The sequence below is a fragment of the Ictidomys tridecemlineatus genome, chromosome X (assembly GCF_052094955.1).
Source record: "Ictidomys tridecemlineatus isolate mIctTri1 chromosome X, mIctTri1.hap1, whole genome shotgun sequence".
In the NCBI taxonomy this organism is placed as follows: domain Eukaryota; kingdom Metazoa; phylum Chordata; class Mammalia; order Rodentia; family Sciuridae; genus Ictidomys; species Ictidomys tridecemlineatus.
The window spans coordinates 96,922,614-96,942,774 of NC_135493.1; the positions used below are offsets into that span (position 1 = coordinate 96,922,614).

Sequence of the window (20,161 nt, forward strand, 5' to 3'; positions counted from 1 at the left end):
TGTCTGTATCCTATGGGTTTCTTCATATACTATTTTCTTAATTTGTATCACTTAGTTGTATTAAATTCCTAATGGTTACTATAACAAAGTACTACAAATCAGATGTAAGATGGCTTACAACAATGTAAATTTATTAAGTCACTGTTTTGGAGGCTGGAAGACTGAAATTGAGGTACTTCTGGGGTTGGTTCTTTCAGAGTGCTGTGAGGGAAAGATCTATTATAGATGTATTATACCAATCTCTGTCTTCAGGTTCTCCCTGGGGGTCTAAATTTCTCCTTTTTATGAGGACATCAGGATGGATTAGGGCCCACACTAGTGACCTTATCTTAATTACATCTGTAATGACCCTATTTTTAAATGAGGTCACATTCTGAAGTATTGGGTTTATAACTTCAATAGATGAATTTTAGAGGAACACAGTTCAACTGGTAATACTGGTGTATAACAGGTTAGCTTTGAGAATTCTAGCTGTAGATGAAGCAAAAGAGTAGATGTTCTAGAAGAAAGATTTATTTGTCTTTCAGTACAAGAATCTCAGTGAATTCCTGAAATGATGCCAACTCTTACCTTATCAATCAAATTGAACTCTTGAAACAAATGGAACAAATCCTTAAAAAGAAGCAGGTTCACTGTGTACAGTATCAACCTGTCAGAGTCCAGTATGACAGAACATCCATATACACTATGAGCCTACACAGGAATGTTTCTTACTTACATGGGTACAAGGACAATAGAAGCCTAGGATTCATTGCAAGCTAGTTCCCCAAGGCTCAGGAAAGTTGCCTAGGTCAAAGTTGTATTGGTGTGTGCCCCACTTATATCACAGCTGAGGGACCCCAGAGAGCAGCCCATCCTGGGTTTTATATCTGGGGTTATGTGAAACATAGGGCCAAAGCATTGAATGATATCCTGTTTCAGGGGGGACTGGAACAGAACCTAGACTATTCTGGACAGTCCTTTCCTCTCTTAGGATATTGCATTCCAAACACATTCTATAATAGGCTTGAGGCTCCAAGTTTCCCTTTAGTACTACAAATGAGAAAGAAGAAAGAACTTGGGGTGGTCCAAAGCCCCCTGGAGTATGACCCTGCACTTAAAGGAGATGTCACCATGGGCCTTTCCTGAAATTGCACCACAGAGTCCAAGTGTTGATAAGACATAAGGGTATAAACCTTGAACAGACACTTTAGAATAGTCTTTGCCACAGATAAAAGTTCTTGGGAAATGGAACACCAATTAGAAGGAAAAAGGTTCAAAATCAAGCTAATCCTGAGCCTAGGCTATCAAATAGTTGATATAGTTTGTAGCAGAACATTTCTTTGGCTTTCTAATATTAGTATATCCTGCCTAATGACATTCAGATCTTAGACCTGCAGACATGACTGGAAAGTAGTGCAGAGTTCTGGCATGCTTCAAGAAATCTGCAGTTGTCTGCTGTCATCCACTGATTGATGTCCTCTCCTTGTGGCAACATAATAGCTCCTCTCACATTGCCACTTAGAAGGGTGTTCTGCATGTTTTAAGTGTTCATACTAAGGAGACACGTCAGGGGTACTCTTCTTTAACTTGAATGTTTTAGAATAATGGCTGCCAAAGAGGAAGCTCACCTTATCTCCTCAGAGTAGCAAGACCAGGCCACTAGACTCCATTGTAGTCAGTATTTAGAGCCAGAACTGAGAAGGGATAGACAGTCCTAATTATGTGGATAGTAGATCCCAGGCCACTGTTCCTCTGAGATGAAGTTGAACTGGTGAAGATTCCTGTGCCTTCCCAGCTACACCAACCACAAAACTGGACTCAGTTACATCCTGCAAGAGAAGGCTTTGCCTGCATCACAATTATATATGACACTAATCCAATTTCCAAACAAGTGAACATATATTGGGGCAAATTATATGAGGGGAAAGAAAGAAATTTTATAGAGAACCCCAGTTTCCCTGTCTAGTTTACTCATCTGTAAAATGGGATAATACGCTATGAGTTGAAGGGATTAATTGACATAATGCATGAAAAAGTCTTTGAATAGCATCTGGTATTCATTAAATGCTCCACATATATACCACTCAAGGTTCTTTAGAGAAATGGAGCCAATAGGAGATATATATATATATTTATTATGGGAATTGGCTCATGTGATTATGGAGGATGAGAAGTCCCACCATCTGCCATCTGCAAGCTGGTGAACTAGGAAAGCAGGTGGTATAATTTAGTCTGAGTCTAAAGGCAGTTGATGCCTAAGGCAGGAGAAGATGGATTACCAATTCCAGAAGAGAAAGAGAGAGAGAATTTGGCCTTCCTCCATTATTTTGTTCCACTTTGGACTCTAAAAGGATTGGAAGATGCCTGCCCACATTGATAAGAACTGATCCTTACTCAGTTCATTGATTCAAATGTGATCTCTTCTGGAAATGCTCTCATAGACACACCCAGAAATAATGTTTTACCTGCTATTTGGGTATCATTAGACACAGTCAAGTTGACACAAAATTAACCATCATAAAACACGTGAGTTGTTTTTGGCTTTTCTTTTTTTTTTTTTTTTTGGTACCCAGGGGTAGTTAACCACCAAGCTACACCCCAGTCCTTTTTTTTTATATCTTATTTAGAGATAGGGTCTCACTGAAATGCCTAGGGCCTCACTAAGTTGCTGAGGCTGGCTTTCAGTTCACAATCCTCCTGCCTCAGCCTCCTAAACCTCTGGGATTACAGGTGTGCACTGTCATGCCTGGCATTACTTTTGACTTTTTTGTTTTGTTTTTTGGGTAGTAGGGACTGAACTCAGGGGAACTGAGCTATATCCCCAGTCCTTTTAATTTTTTATTTGGAGACAGGGTCTTGCTAAACTGCTGTCTCCTAATTCACTTGGATTACAGCAGTGTGCCACCACACCTGGCTACATGTATTATGTCTTTGTCTATGGTAATTTCAAATTACAAATATTGAAATGTTTGCTTATTTATAGTGATGAATTCTTCCTTGGAATTATGGTCTTTTCTTAAAAAATAGTATTTTCTCAGACCTAAAATCAGCATGCTTTACAGATATATGCATGCCAATATTTATAGCAGCAGAATTCACAATAGGCAAGTTATATCACCTGCCTAGGTGTCTGTCAATAAACTAATGGATAAAGAAATATGGTATTTATACACAATGGAGTTTTACTCAGTAATAAAGAAGAATGAAATTATGGTATTTATTAATGGATGGAAATGAAGACTATCATACTAAGGAAAATAAACCAGCCTTAGAAAGTCAGGGGTCAAATATTTTCTCTATATGCAGATACTAGAGTGAGATAGAGAAAAAAGGGGGAGTATCTCATGAAAATGGAAAGAAGATCAATAGAGTAGAGGAAAGGGATTGAGAGGGAAGGAGGAGGGGAGAGCATGGTGAGGTACTAGGGAATGAAATCTATCCAATTGTGCCATGTCTATGTACAAGGATACCACAATGAATCATGTATGAATGTATATATGTAATATATGTCATATATATAATAATTTCATGCATTATATCAATTAATCCTTTCAACTTATAGCATATTATCCCATTTTACAGATGAAGAAACTAGAATTATATATAATATATATATACCATATATATTATATATTATATTATATATATAATTCACTGATTGAAATAACAATAACAATAGAAGGAAGATCAGTAGAGTAGAACAAGTAGATCTGGGGAGGGAGGAGGGAAGGAGAAGGGGAGGTCCTGGGGAATGAAACTGATCAAATTATATGCATGTACAAAAATGGCATAATGAATCCCACTATTATGTATAATTATATAGTACCAATTAAAAGAAAGAACAAAAATAGAAAAACAGACCTTTTTTTCTCAGAAAGCATTTTCTGCATGTGTGCCTCCTTCTCAAAGGTAACTCTGGCAGTGAGGATGGCACTGGGAGAGAGGCTGCCATTGGAGAGTCTTTGTGCCATCCTAAGAGTATCCCCATGTGACTGGGAGGGGCTGGGGTATCTTTCTTTGAGGAAAAGGGTTGGAGTTCTCTCCTATATGGGACCTATATCCTTGTGCTATGGTGTGTCTCTGGTATCTTTTGCAATTTACTTCTGCTTATGAATTTTTAGGCAATGAAGAGGGTCATAGAGTTGCATGACAGAATTTCAAGCCTTCAAAGGCTTTTAAAGTCCATCTGGTCAACTCCCAAACAATAATTATATTCCTCCCATTGTATCTTAATATCAAGTGAACACTGGAATGTATCTTTCCCCTTAGAAAAGCTAGGTTTCCACCTTCTTGAGCAGAACTTTATGAGGAATTTCAAGCACCACCTTAATTAAATGGGATCAACATGTACTTGAAAGACCTTGATAAACTGTGAAGTAGGATTCCACTTTAGGCAGAGATTCTCCTGATCTGCCAATAAACTCAAGATGTGACTATATCTCTTAGAGAATAATAATAATAATAACAGTAGTAGAGCTATAGTTATTAAATATTTAGTGACAGTCCCACACAGTAAATACTTTATCTATTGACTCATAACTTCAACAATCCATTCATGTGGGATGTGCCATTATTTTTATGTACAAAGGAGCAAACAGAAGCTTAGAAAAGTTGCAAATGCTGTCCAAGAATCAGTTATAGAGGCCATATGATCATTCTTTTTTTTTCTAAAAATAATGTTGTATAAATAGATATTTACTTCTTTAGAGTTCAAAACTTCTTTGACATACATTATTTCCATTTGATTGTTATTCTATGTATCTGTGAGAGTCTGCTCCAAGTGTATCTTGTCTGTCATCTATTTTTGTACCTTTCACTGGAGAAAGCATCCTCAGAGTTGAAAAGCATTATCTTCAGGACATCATTCACATATTAGAAACAAGTCTGTCCCCCAAATCAGTAGAAGACAGAAATAATATCACAGCCAAAATTAATGTAATTGAGAATAAAATACACAGGATCAATGCAATAAAGAGTTGGTTCTTTGAAACCATAAACAAGAGGGATAAACCCTTGGTCAAACTAAGAAAGAGAAAGAAGATATCACCACAGACAGTTCTGAAATTCAGAAGATCATTAGAAACTATTTGAAAATTTATACTCCAACAAACTAGAAAATATAGAAGACATCAACAAATTTCTAGACACATATGACCTGTCAAAATTGAACCAGGAAGATATAGAAAATCTAAACAGACCAATATCAAGCAATGAGATTGAAGTGGCAATTAAAAGCCTTTCAACAAAGAAAATCTCAGGACTGGATGGTTTCTTAGATGAGTTCTACCATACCTTTAAAAAAGAACTAATACTAGTCATTCTCAATTTATTTCATGAAATTGAAAGGGAGTGAACACTCCCAAATACATTCTACAAATTCAGTATGACCCTGATACCAAAACCAGACAAAGACATTTCAAGGAAAGAAAACTGTAGACCAATATCCTTGATGAACATAGATGCAAAAATACTTAATAAAATATTAGCAAATCACATTCAAAATCATATCAAGAAGATAGTATTTAATGATCAAGTGGGTTTCCTCCCAAGGATGCAAGGCTGGTTCAACATCCACAAATCAATAAATGTAAATCACCACATAAACATATGAACATAATTAAGCACAAGAATCATATGATCATTTCCATAGATGCAGAAAAGGCCTTTGATAAAATCTAGCACCTATTCATGTTAAAAACACTAGAGAAACTAGGAATAGAAAGAATTTACTTTAACATTATAAAGGCCATATATGACAGACCCAAAGCCATCATCAAACTGAACAGAGAAAAACTAAAAGCATTTCCTCTAAAATCAGGAATAAGACAAGAATGTCCACTCTCATCACTTCTATTCAACATAGTCCTTGAAACTGGCAAGAGTGATCAGGCAAGAGAAAGAAATTCAAGGGATACAATAGGAAAAGAAAGAAATCAAATTATCTTTTGCTGGTGACTTGATCCTATATCTAGAAGATCCAAAAAAACTCCCAGAAAACTTTCAAAGCTGATAAGTGAATTCAGCAAAGTAGAATACAAGATTAACATTCATAAGTCAATAGTTTTCCTATACTCCAGTAGTGATTTTGCTGAGAAAGAAATTAGGAAAGCTATTCCATTCACAAGAACCTAAAAATAAACAAACAACAACAACAACAAAAACCCTCTACAATGAAAACTACAGAACACTGAAGAAATAAATTGAAGACCTTAGAAGATGGAAAGACCTTCCATGTTCTTGAATAGGCAGAATTGATATTGTCAAAATGGCCATATTACCAAAAGTGTTATACAGATCCAATGACAACACCGATGACATTCTTGACAGAGTCAGAAAAACCAGTCCTAAAATTCATTTAGAAGAATAAAATACTCAGAATATCCAAAGCAAATTCTTACCAAGAGTGATATAGGAGGCATCACAATACCTGATGTCAAATTGTACCACAGAGTTATAGTAACAAAACAGTATGGTATTGACATCAAAATAGACATGAAGACAATGGAATAGAATAGAAGACATGAAGGCAAACCCACTTACTTATAGCCATCTGATACTTCATAAAGGTGCCAAAAATATATGTTGGAAAAAAGATTGCCTTTATAAAAAAATTGTGCTGAGAAAACTGGATATTGATATGTAGAAAAATGAAACTAGATTCCTATCTCTCACTTTGCACAAAAGTCAAATCAAAGTAGATCAAAGACTAAACAATTAGACCAGAAATTTTGCAACTGTTAGAAGAAAATAGGGCCAACAATCCAACATACTGGTGCAAGCACTGACTTATTTACAAGATCCTATAAGCTCATGAAATAAAACACAATAATCAATAAGTGGGATTGCATCAAATTAAAAAGTTTTTCACAATAAAGGAAATGATAAAGAGCATGAAGAGAGAGCCTACAGAGTGAGAGAAAATATTTGCTAATTGCTTCTCTAATCAGGATTAAAATTCAGAATATATAAGGAACTAAGAAAACCTTAGAATTAAAAACAAAAATAAACAAAAAAAAGACCCCAAAATAAAAAAGAAACAAAACAAACCCAAAAAACAAATACCCAACCAATAAATGTGCAAAAGAACTAAACAGACTTTTCTCAAAAGAAGAAACACAAATGGCCAACAAATATATGAAAAAAATGTTCAATATCCCAAGCAATGAGGGAAATGGAAATCAAACCTACAAGGACTTCATCTCACTTCACTCAGAATGGCAATTATCAAGAATAAAAAGTAATAAATATGAGGATATGAGGGGAAAGGTACACTCATACATTGCTGATAGGACGGCAAATTAGCACAACCAGTCTGGAAAGCAATATGGAGATTCTTCAAAACACTAGGAATAGAATTATCATATTGCTGAGGGCCATTACCAAGTAGGAATGACGCATCGAAATTTCCTTGCCAAGCGTACCCCATGCTGCTTAGAGGACATTTGATGGGACATTGCATGCATGCTTTAATGAGGTGACCTTGCTCAAGGACCTAGGCAGATCCGGGTTTAGAGCTGATCAGGTTTGAGGAAGTAACCGGCTCCTTGAGTTTAAGGCGTTGCCAGTTTAAGATAATGGGTTTTAGGGAAGTTGGAAGTTGAAGATTATTGCTGGGATTAGGGTGTTCCTGCTGCTTGTTCCCGTTGAGTTCTCCTGAGATTAAAATGGGATTTGGAGATAGCCTCGTGGAGTAGGTGGTTTGTGCGGGTAGACGGCAGAACACGTTTGCCCCTGGACCTGTGTGGAGGCGGTGTGAGAGCAGGAATAAAGAATTGCTGTTTGAACCTACAAAGCTGTGAGTGCCTCGTGATTCTGGTGCCAAGCCGAGACATTGGCCTTTGGCATCATATGACCCAGCTATCCCACTCCTCAGTATTTATCAAAAACAATTAAAATCAGCATACTACAGGGATGCAGCCAAATCAATATTTATAGCAGCGCAACTCACAATAGCCAAGATATGGAACCAGTCCTGATGCCTGTCAATAGATGAATGGATAAAGAAAATATGGCATATATACCCAATGGAGTTTTACTCAGCCATAAAGAAAAATGAAATTAAGGCAATTGCTGGTAAATCGATGGAACTGGAGAACGTCATGCTAAGTGAAATAATTCAGACTCAGAAAGTCAAAGGTCAAATGTTTTCTCTCATATGCAGAAGATAGAGCAAAGTAAGGGGAAAAATGGGGAGGGATCCCATGAAAAAAGAATGAAAATCGGTGTAGAGGGAGGGGATTGAAGTGTCATAATATGCTAAAGATATAGGGAAGATCTGTGGAGTAGAAGAAGGAGATTAAGGGGGTAGTAGGAAGGATGGGAAAGGGGAGGAAAAGTGGAAAGAATCTGACAAAATTACACTCTGTGCATGTATAAATATATCACAGTGAATCCACCTTTATACATATCTATACAGCCAGTTAAGATTAAATAAATAGTAAATTAAATTTTATGCATGTATGATTATGTCAAAATGAACCCAAATATTATGTATAACTATAATGCACTAATAAAAGTAAAAAAAAAAAGAAAGAAAGAAAAAGAAAGAAAGAAACAAAGCTGTCCAGTTTGGGCCTAAATGTTGCCTCTATAATTTGTTCTGGACAAAAGAAAAATTCCTTTCCGGGTTTTGGTAAAGAAGCAGAGTGCCTGTTCAATATTTTCAAAAGGCCCTTAGAATGGTTAGTAAGACACTTGGCATAAACTGATGCTGCCCGCCTACCCCTCCTCTCTCTTCTCACTGAAGTCACAATGAAGTCAGGTAGAGCCAGAAGCTGGGAGGTTCCTTCCTGGCCACTAGAGGCCAGCAAGCCTCAGTCAAGAAAGACCCTCTGAGCTGGAGCATGCTTTTCCTGACATCATGTATCTAGATGCTTTAGTAAGAGGAACGTGATCCTGGCACATTTCTAGAAGAGATATATGGATGCCTCTGGTTTTTAGGGATTCTCAACACTGCCTGAAAATAAGTCTTAAGCAATTTATTTTATTTATTTATTTTAAGAAATATTTATTTTTTAGTTGTAGTCGGACACAATATCTTTATTTTATTTTCATGTGGTGCTGAGGATTGAACCCAGGGCCCTGCACATACTAGGTGAGCACTCTATCGCTGAGCCACAATCCCAGCCCCTTAAGCAATTTAAACAAGCAGAGAATGTGTGTTTTGGAGGTTTCTCTCTACATCTTCCAAAAGCCCAATATTCTCCCTTTCATCATAATGCTTTATTTCCTTCATTTGAAACAAAACAAACAAAACAGAAAACAACTTAAAATGCTTTCTTTTTTCCTCCAAATAATTTAATTGCCTGAAAACAACATCTCCCCATTTGGTCACTTCTCTGATATGCCCCCACTTTCCTGTTTTTCTTTCTATTGCTGTTAAAAAGTTTTAATTTTATGGTAAGAACATTTCCTATGAGATCTATTCTCTTAAACATTTTTTTCTATGTTTCTCTGGATTGAACCCATGGCCTCATACATACGAAATATGTGTTCTGCCACTGAGTTATACCTCCAGCCCTATTCTCTTAAAAATTCACTTGTATGATTGGGTATTTTAACTATAGGTATAGCACTCCTTTCTTCTCTTTTGTGTTTCACTTATATAAAGAAATACACATTCTCTGGGCAAGTAAATTTTCCCTCACTGTTTCAACTACCACCCATGAGCTGGTGATTTCAGGCCTAATGTTTTTGGCCCACACCCCTCCTGCAAATGTCCAAGTTCAATTTCTCAGACCTTAACATATGGGGATATCACTGGGACCTCAACCCAACCTCTCCTATACCTCTTTCATCATCTTCTAGCTACTCTGACCTTGGGTAAGGACCTCCATCAACATTGCTGAATTAAAGGGCAGACCTGCTCCTCCCCCTGAATTATTAGTCCCAGCTTCAAATAACTTTGATCTTGCCATGCATCCACTAGACCCGAGAATCATTCCTTTCCTCCCCAGACTCTTTGAACCAGTAAATCAAACAGCTCTACCTGTTCCTGGAAGTCAATCAGATCCAGCCTTTCCTCCCCATTTCTATTACCTTACTTAAGGGGCTAATCATCTCTTTGCTAGGATCCCATATGACCTCCAAACTTGGTTTCCTTGTTCTAGTATAGTTCTTCTCAAAGTCCCCTCCATCCTGCTGTATGAACCTAATTATATGGGTAATAAACTGAAAGTGTATAAGAGGGATGAGCACAAGTGCAAATCTACAGGCCTCATTCCTGGCTGGCACCCTGACATTCTTTATCCTAGGTGAGGAGGTATAGACTCTTCAGCATGGCGCCATGCTCTTCCCCACAAGGCCTTCACTACCATTTATTCTTTATCTTATTTTGAATATATACTCTACTATTCCTGACCCTGACATCTTTGCTTATTTTCATTCTCAGCTGGGAATGCCCAATACTAACATCCTTCAGCTTGGGCATCTTCTCACCATCATTTAAAAGTCACACAAAAGGCCAAAGGAAAGAACTTGGAATAAAGATGCCTTAGTCTATGAAGACTGGCAACTACTCTCGGCCCAAAGTCATTAGGTTACTTATTAGGTAAAGGGACAGAATCATAATGTCCAAATAGTTTAATTCAGTGATATAAGAAACCAATTGAGAATTTCCTTGACTATAACAAATAATGTTGTGTGATCATCATTGAATGAAAAGGAGCAAGAGAAAATTCAAATTAAGGCTGCACAGTCTAGTCATCCAACAACACAGCATATAAAAGGTACTGAGTAGGCACACAGAATCCAGAGTTTTTTGTTGTCTTATAAGATCTAGCAATAGCTTTAATTAGCTTTAGATTTCATGGTGAATCAAATTAGCATTTAATTCCCTTTTAGACTTGAGAACAATCTAATCAATTTGGTATGCAGGTAGCAGATTAAGAGTGTGTCTTTGTAGTTTACACAGATAACAGAGAAAAATACATGAGGATAAAGATACTACAGATTTAAGTAATAAAAAAAAGCACCCCAAATCTTTGTATAGGTTTACAAAGTAAGATCCACAATGGAAAAGTACCAACATATATAAGTGGTCTCTAACAAATAAAAGTGGGGATGAATTGCCTGTGGTAATGACGAGGGTGTGTGTGTGGAGATATGCAGATCTGAAACATTAAAGACTTTTAAATGTTACTAAGGTCATTAGTTGCCCAACCATATTGGGGACACTTTTAGGACAATTCAGCCAGGTTTACCTGTGGATTGAGGTTTTGCCTCATTTTTGCGGCCTATATCAAGGATCAGGAAATGGCCAACAGGCAGGCAGGTCCATGGGGAGACATATAAGGCCTGGGATTTGGAAAATGGGGTTTTATCATATTAAAATCATAACAAAGCAATACTTAACCTTTACCAAGAAAGCAAGAAAAATGGAAGCATTTTGAAAAGCAAACCGACAAAAAGAATTTGAAAGGTATATCTCTACAAAATGGGACTGATAAAAAAAATGTTAGCCTGTTGGCCATTGTTTGCTCCTTTTTTTTTTTTTTTTTGCTAGTGGGGATTGAACTCAGGGGCACTCAACCACTGAGCCACATCTCCAGCCCTATTTTGTATTTTATTTAGAAATAGGGTCTCGGGCTGGGGATGTGGCTCAAGCAGTAGCGTGCTCGCCTGGCGTGCGTGCGGCCCGGGTTCGATCCTCAGCACCACATACAAAGATGTAGTGTCTGCCGAGAACTAAGAAAAAATAAATAAATGGTAAAATTAAAAAAAAAATGAAATAAAAGAGCTTAGTCTCAGAAAGACCTTCCTTCTAAAAAAAAAAAAAAAAAGAAATAGGGTCTCACTGAGTTGCTTAGGGCCTTGCCATTGCTCAGGTTGGTTTTGAACTCACAATCCTCCTACCTCAGCCTCCCGAGCTGCTGGGATTACAGGCATGTACCACAGTGTTTGCTCCTTGAAATGTGCCATGAAGAATATAAATGTGCTACAATTAAAATAAGCTCAGGATCATTTCAATTCATTTATTCATTAATTCATTCAATAAATATTTATTGAATGCTATTTGTAATAATTGGGAGAAAGAATTCTGAAGACCTCAACAACACACTCTTGAGACACTTTTAAATTACCCAGTCTGTATTTTTCAAGGGAATTGTGGGGAGGTGCTATGAATAAAAATAAATAACCCGATTAAATAATATATTTAGTTAGGAATAGGGAATCCAAGACTGTCTTACTTTGCTGTCATTTTTAAGTCACAGCTGCAGAGTAAGGGAAAAATATATATACACATATACATATATATGAGTTAGAACATATACATGTGTATATATAAACAATGGAGTTTTATTCAGCCATAATGAAAAGTGAAATTATGGCATTTGCAGGAAAATGGGTAGAACTGGAGATCCTCATGTTAAACAAAATAAGTCAAAATCAGAAGGCTAAAGGTCATATGTTTTGTCTCAGATGCAGAAGCTAGAGAGGAAAAAGGAAAACAAAGATGGGAGTGGATGTCCTAAAAGTCAAAGGAAAATCAGCAGAAGAAAGGGATCAAGGAGTAGGAGGCACAGAGGGAGAGGGGAAATGCTGGGGAGCGATATTGGCCAAATTATATTTTATATTATATGCACATATGAATATGTAAGAACAAATCCCATCAATATGGATAATTCTAATGCACAAACTAAAAAATGAGGAAAACAATGATCCCCTCTAAGACAGTCTAATTAAAATGCCTAATATACAGAAAGAGAAGAAAATTTTAAAAGCCTCAGGAAAAAATACGAAAGGTCACATTTAGAGGTAAGTCATATGGTTTTTCTTTATTCTGTAGCTATGACTCAAAAATGACAGCAAAGGAAGTATACACATATACATATATGCATTCTAAAAGATTTAAGACAATGTCAACATAAATATTTTTTTCCTCAAACCCTAGGTGGTTTGACAAATACAAGCATATTTTCTGGTATTAAAAAGTATGCTTGTATTTGTCAAATCACACAGCTTTATTTTGACCTGGGAAAATACAGGCAACTTGGCAAGCACAGAGAGAGGGCATCTAATGATTTCCTGGGTTTCTTCAGGAAAAAGATAAAGAAAGAGCAAATTGAAGGCTCCTTAAGTAACACTCAGGTCAAGGTCATGAAGACAAAAATATGGCTTTGAATACAGAATACAGAGCAAAAGGAACCAAACAGGCTATTCTCAAGAGTGGACATCCTTAGATACAGTTCTTTTGCAATTTGGTGGGAGGAAAAATGTACCAAATGTAGGAAGAATGAAAGAAGTTCATCCTATACTTTCTTGAAGATGAAGATAACTTAGGAAAAAAATTAAATTAATTTCATATCCCTCATTTTGAAGATCTAAGCAGGTCTAGTGTATTTTTTTCTTTCTTTAAGAGAACAAATAATCCTAACCTTTTAGAAAATAGCCACAGATATTTTTCAGAGTAGCATAGGAACTGCTGAAATTCAAATAGACAGGCTGATTTATACAGGAACTCTTGTCAGTGCAAGTATTGTCTCCAGGGTAGATACGTGCCAGGAATACACCAAGATTTAGGATGGGTCTGGAGATGGGCAACAAATGATATCCACAGAATGACTATTATTAATTTTCTTGTCCAAAGTAAAATTGGTCATTCTGAGTTAGAAAAACTGGATGTGAACCTGATCTGCCACTTGCTGACTGTTGGATCTGCGGGAATACATCTTAAGCTCTCTGAGCCTGAGATTTCTCACTTATATAAAGAAGACAAGTTCTTCCTTGAAGAGATTTTAGAAAGATTAAATGATATAAAATAAATGAGTGCTCTGAACAGGATAAAATGATATATAAGTGATAGCTATCAGTACTCTGGACCAACTCTCTCTAGCCTGTTTGTCATGATGTGAAGGAAGAGTTCTCTACAATAAATAAGACAGAACTCTTGATCAATGAGCTAGAAAAGGGCTGGGAATGTGGCTCAAGCGGTAGCGCGCTCACCTAGCATGCGTGCGGCCCAGGTTCGATCCTCAGCACCACATACCAACAAAGATGTTGTGTCCTCTGAGAACTAAAAATAAATATTAAAAAAAATTCTCTAAAAAAAATGAGCTAGAAAATATATTACACAATGGTAGGAGAACTGACTTAAATGATCATAGACTTCGAATCATTTTTTGTACCTGGATAACATCAATTTCCACTTAGAATACAAATTCTGACCTTTTTCCTATTTGACTTTGATCCCTATCATAAAGATTTAACATATATGGATACTAATGCTTATCTTCAATAAAGTGGAGAGTACCACTTTATCTACCACATTTTCCATTGCCAAATGATGTTTTACAAATAAGACCAGATATAAAGTCATCATAAAAACTAACAAAGTGCTAAATATTTCCTCCTGTTACTTATGTGATATTCTGATTGTATTCTAATTCTTTCTATTGTGTATATATACCACATTTTCTTTATTCATTCATTTTCTTTATTCATTTTCACTAAATGTTTCCTGAATACCCATGAAACAGTATACTGTTCTAGGTACTATATGAGACATGAAGATGATTAAAACATAGTCTGTGAATCAAAGCCACTCAACATCTAGTGACAGAGAGGCATTGGTAGAAACTGGTAAAAAGGCCAGCTGTCAAAGAGTTGTATGAGAAAGATGTATGTATTCTGGGCTCACAGTGAAAAGATAGAATACTAGAAACCTAGCAGGTTCCATGAGTAGAATTGTTTTGAACAAGGTCATGAAGAATGGACAGGACTCCTTTTTCAGATATGGCAACGGAGGGTAAGAGGTTAGCAGATCTGCTGAGAAGCAAGCTTGAACTTGACCCAGAAAGTGGATGACACAGGATGTATTCAGAAATACTAGCTACAACAGCATGGGCAGAATACAGGGAGTACAAAAGAAGATGCAGTTGAAATAACAGGTCAAGAGGAAACAGTGGAAGGTTAAGAATGACAAGCTGAGAAGCTATGTGCAGAAATACAACGAAGCGGGGAGGCCATGATGAGTCTTGGTACTGGAGAGATGTACAACTGAAGTAAGTAGGGAGGATTTATTGGATGGATGAGAGAGAGACTAAGGGGAAGCCAGCCAAATAAGGAGCAATGGCCAGAGGTCATGAGGTATTAAGAGAAGTTGGGCACTGGCAGCAGAAAGCAAACGGTTAATAGCAGTTTGTTTTTTCACTGTGAGGTGGCTTGAGGGCACTAGTCTCAGACACACTGTGTTGCCCTGATTAAGAGCTTTGGATACACATAATGGTGAAATTCGCTGTTGTTTATTCATATATGTACATAGGAAATTGAGGCCAGATTCATTCCACTATTCTTCCTTTATCTCCTTTTACTCCACTGATCTTCTATTTTGATAGAATTTTCCCCACCCCCATTTCTTCTCTGTTTTTTTTTTTCCCTCTATTTTGGACTAGCTTTCAAATACCAGAGAAAATGTCCAACCATTGACTTTTTCAGGTTCTGACTTATTTCATTGAGCATGATAGTCTCCAGTTCCATCCATTTACCAGCAAATGCCATAATTTCATTCTTATTTAAAGTTAAGTAATAATTTCTATTGTGTGTATATATACCACATTTTCTTTATTCATTCATCTGTTGAATGGCATATAGGTGTGGTAGTAGGAGCAAATGTGACTCCATTTTGTTTTATGACTTCATCCTGTAAAACAACCATGCCAAGTAGAAGAGTCATGACTGGGGCAAGATGTTCTTTTCCTTTTCTATAGAAACCTTTAATAACATGGAACTATCTAATGGGGTATTGTTTCTATAACTAGGGTAACGAGGCTCTGTTTCTGTAACTGGGTTGACTGGGCTAACTGTGATTGGTTAGGCTTCCCTCCGCTTGACTGCACTGTCCCGCTTCTCTAACCTGGCTTGCTTGCATTGGCTAGACCCCCTGAACATCCCTTTTGCGGTTTTCAGGCTTATAAGGAGTGCCCTTGCAATTGTTCAGGGCTGATCAGGGGAACAGCTTTATGTTCTGGTCAGCCGCCACCGGTGTGCTTCAATAAAGGCTTGATTCGATTATACGTGAGTGGTCTGGAAGTCAGTTTATGAAACCCTGGAGCAAAGCTTTAACTATAACATAGGTTTCTCATATCTTAGCTATTGTGACTTGTGTTGCTATAAATATTGATGTGGCTGCACCTCTATAGTAGTCTGATTTTAGATGTTTTGGATATATACTGAGAAAATATCTACAAGATACTAATTGAAAAAAAACTATAAGTAAATAGCAGAAAGATTAGTAGAGATAAGGGTATAGGGGGAGGAAGGAGTGGAGAGTAAGGGCAAAAAAAAAAAAAAAGAATCTTCTAGTCCACAGTTCCTATGCTCCTACTGTCAGGGAATGCCTACTTGTTCAAATAACTTAATTCTAACTATGTTTCAGTTACTGTTTATTAAATATTTTTATATGCCCACCAAATGCACAAGTATATGGTTTGTAGAATTTTAACAAAATTGATATGTCTACTCTCTACCTAGAACCAAGAATAAAACATGACCCATGACCAGTATACCAGAAGTCTTACTTTAGGCTAGACTGAAAAGATGAAAATGCTTCTGTTCAACAAAGTTGAGCAATGGCTATTTTAACGATTTGTCTAGTGGCATTTGTCTGAAGAAGGCACACTGTGAGTGATCATGTGCAAAGGCTTTGTTAACCATGGGAACTGCAATATAAAAAATGTAACACAAAAATAAAGTAAAATGATTTGCAATTATTCTGAAACCTCATTATAACCCAGATCTTTACATCTCTGTCCTCCCTACAGCCATTGTGAAATTTTAAGCCTTTTCCTCTTCTTTTTAAAACTTTTTTTTAGTTGTACATAACACAATACCTTTATTTATTTATTTATTTATTTATTCATTCATTTATTTATTTATGTGGTGCTGAGGATTGAACCCAGTGCCTCACACATGCAAGGCAGGTGCTGTACCACTGAGATACAACCCAAGACCCCTCCTTTTCTTTCTTTTTTTTTTTTAAAGAGAGAGAGAGAGAGAGAGAGAGAGAGAGAGAGAGAGAGAGAGAGAGAGAGAGAGAGAGAATTTTAATATTTTATTTCTTAGTTTTCGGCAGACACAACATCTTTGTTTGTATGTGGTTCTGAGGATCGAACCCAGGCTGCACACATGCCAGGCGAGCACGCTACCGCTTGAGCCACATCCCCAGCCCAAGACCCCTCCTTTTCCTCTTCTAATATTAATGCTGTTTTTATGTGAACATCTTTTGGAGATGATGGCTGACAATGGGAGATGTTAGTAATTTGCATTTCCAAAAAATTGATGAGCCAGTGAACCTATATTTTGGGGGTGGGGTGGGGGTATTGGGGATTGAACTCAGGGGCACTCAACCACTGAGCTACATCCCCAGCCCTATTTTGTGTTTTATTTAGAGACAGGGTCTCACTGAGTTGCCTAGCACCTCGCTTTTGCTGAGGCTGGCTTTGAACCTGTGATCCTCCTGCCTCAGCCTTGGGAGCCACTGGGATTACAGGCATGCGCCACCATGCAGTGAACCTACTTTTAAAATTGTTTTGAGATATATAATTTACATGACTAAATCCCTGTACAAATCACATAATCAGTGGGGTGTACTGGTCTATGTCTGGAATCCTAGTGGCTTGGGCTGAGGCAGGAGAATCAGGAATTTAAAGCCAACTTCATTAATTTAGTAGGGGTCTAAACTGAAGGATATGGAAAATAACATCTTCCAAGAAAAGGGAAATGACAACCCTCAGGGAGAAAAGGAGGACAGTGGGATCTGGGAAGAGAGAGAAGGGGAAGGCAAACAAAGGGCCCAGGGCCCTGGGCTTTTATCTTTTCCCAGTGACAATGGGTCCCGGGTGGAGAAGGCAAAGGATGGGTTGGAACCTTCATCTCAATATAAATGGGTTTTGAGAGACTTTACAGCTGTTTTCCTGATTTAGGCTTTGAACCTGCACAACTAGTTTCCTGACTGTCCAGCCAGCATGGCATGTCAGGAAAGTCACACTAAACATTCTGCTATGATTAACTCTCATTAAGACCTATAAAACACAGACCCCTCTTGGAACCAGTCACCATTTTCTCCCTTGAAAATGTGCCATTCCACCACTGCTTATAAAGACAGCTTGCTGATCCAAGGTCTGCTGCCGTTTTGTTTTGTTTTGTTTGTTATTTTTGCTTACATAAGCAATTTGGAGAGACCCTGTCTTTAAATAAAATACAAAAAAAAAAAAAAGGATAGGGTTGTGGCTCAGAAGTTTTGCGCCTCTGGATTCAATACCCCAAACCAAGAAAAAAAATCACACAATCATAAAATTAAATGTCATGCCTTGTTATGTAAATCTTATTCTCAGAAATAAAATCTAAGATTCTACCAAGTATCAAATCAGACACTACCATCAGTACTGATTCTTTTCCCACTCAAATATGAATCCTCTATTATACTTCTACATTTATTTTCTTCTGTCAGATAAAAAAGTGAATTTTTGAGTGTAGATAAACATTACTTTAGCAAGTGATCAAATACAGAATGGCTCTAAGATGCCAGAAACTTCTCTACATATGCAAATATATGCACTCTGCATATCTGACAAAACTAGGAAACAGACTTCACCTGTTTGCTTCCTCAGGATCTGCTGAATTTTCTTTAGTTTCTCTCTTTCCTCACTTTGTAAGGTAATCAAGATCTGGGCAGAAATACCTGGCTGGGTTGAGGGTGGGGAGTCCACTTTCAAACTTTCGCAGTAACACTACATTAACCAATATTCATAGTCTTTGAGAAACAAAATAAAATGTTTTGGATCCCTTGCTGCTGCTGCCCTCCACATACCTATTTTGTTGGGGGGCGGGGGTGTGTGTCAGGAACCTGAATATATTTAAAAATATAAATTTATTACCTTTGGATAGTTGGATCTTTTTTCTGGCATTTAAAGTCATCTTGATATTGTTAATGTGTATTTTGTCATGTTATTGGTGACAATTCAAAGTGTTTCTTGCTCAAAATTTCCAGTTGAATTTGGCCCTATTTACATGGATAAATGAAAGAAAAACAGACACTGGGATAAAACATTGGCCAACAGTCAATAATTGACAAATATTGAAATATATACTAAGGGTCTTATAATATTTTTGCTGCCAAGCCTATTAATCTCTTCACCAACCCATGCTATTCTTGTTATTGACTAGGAAGAAAACTGGAGCTGGGTTTTAATGTAATAGAGTAAATATGTTCTTAGTCGGAGGGGACAGGCAATGCAACCTTTTTCAAAAATAAATGCTGCTTTATCAGCAGGCTGAGGCAGGAGAATTGCAATTTCAAAGCCTGCCCCAGCACTAGCAAGGCACTAAGAAACTCAGTGAGACCCTGTCTCTAAATAAAATATAACATAGGGTTGGGGATGGGGCTCAGTGGTCGAGTGCCCCTGAGTTCTCCCCCCCCCCCAAAAAAAAATGCTGCTTCAGTATTTAAACAGTCATGGAGGCAGGATGGTAACAACAAGTGAACTACTTAAATGAGTAGTCAAGGACTACTCATTTATCAGTTTGTATAGAAAACCAAAAACAAACAAACAACCCTGAAAAGAAATATTAAGGTTTCTTAAGAACACTAATCTTGGGAGGAAATGGGGCAAAAGAATAATATTTGCAAATCAGCTGCAAACTTTCTTGGAAACCAAGAAATCTAATACACAAGGGCAAATTATTTTCTAAATGTGTTGTTCCAACTTCTTGGAAAGTATGCTTACTTCCAAAATACAAAAGCTTCATTCTGTTTTTCATAAAAGGTTAAAGCTCTTTGGTTTTGGTTAGATATAATTAAGATTATACTTTAATATTTCTCTCTCCACATAGGTTTTTCAGGTATTTATGAAAAAAAATCTTTTTGATTTACATTATTTTGGTCCACCAAGCTAGATAATCTGTTTCAACCACTTTTTACATGAGATAAGGAGCAAAGAGTTTAAGAAAACAGCTCAAGATTGTCTATTTTAGTTATAAAGGTGCATATTTTAAAAAGAGAGGATATAGCACAATTTGGTAGATTTCATGAAAATAACAATAATAATAGACAGGAGATGAGTAGAGTAGAGGAAGCAGATCAAGGGTGGGGGAAGAAGGGAGGAAAAGGAAGGTCCTGGGGAATGAGACTGATCAAATGATGTGCATGCATGAATATGGCATAATGAACCCCGCTCTCATG

The 20,161-nt window shown here is 37.1% G+C and overlaps 1 pseudogene; it reads right to left on the reverse strand.

Annotated features, from left to right (window-relative positions):
- Window positions 1–995: 995 nt before the first annotated feature.
- Window positions 996–20,161, reverse strand: part of LOC110598010 (MOB kinase activator 1A pseudogene) — a 32,403-nt pseudogene continuing 13,237 nt past the window's right edge.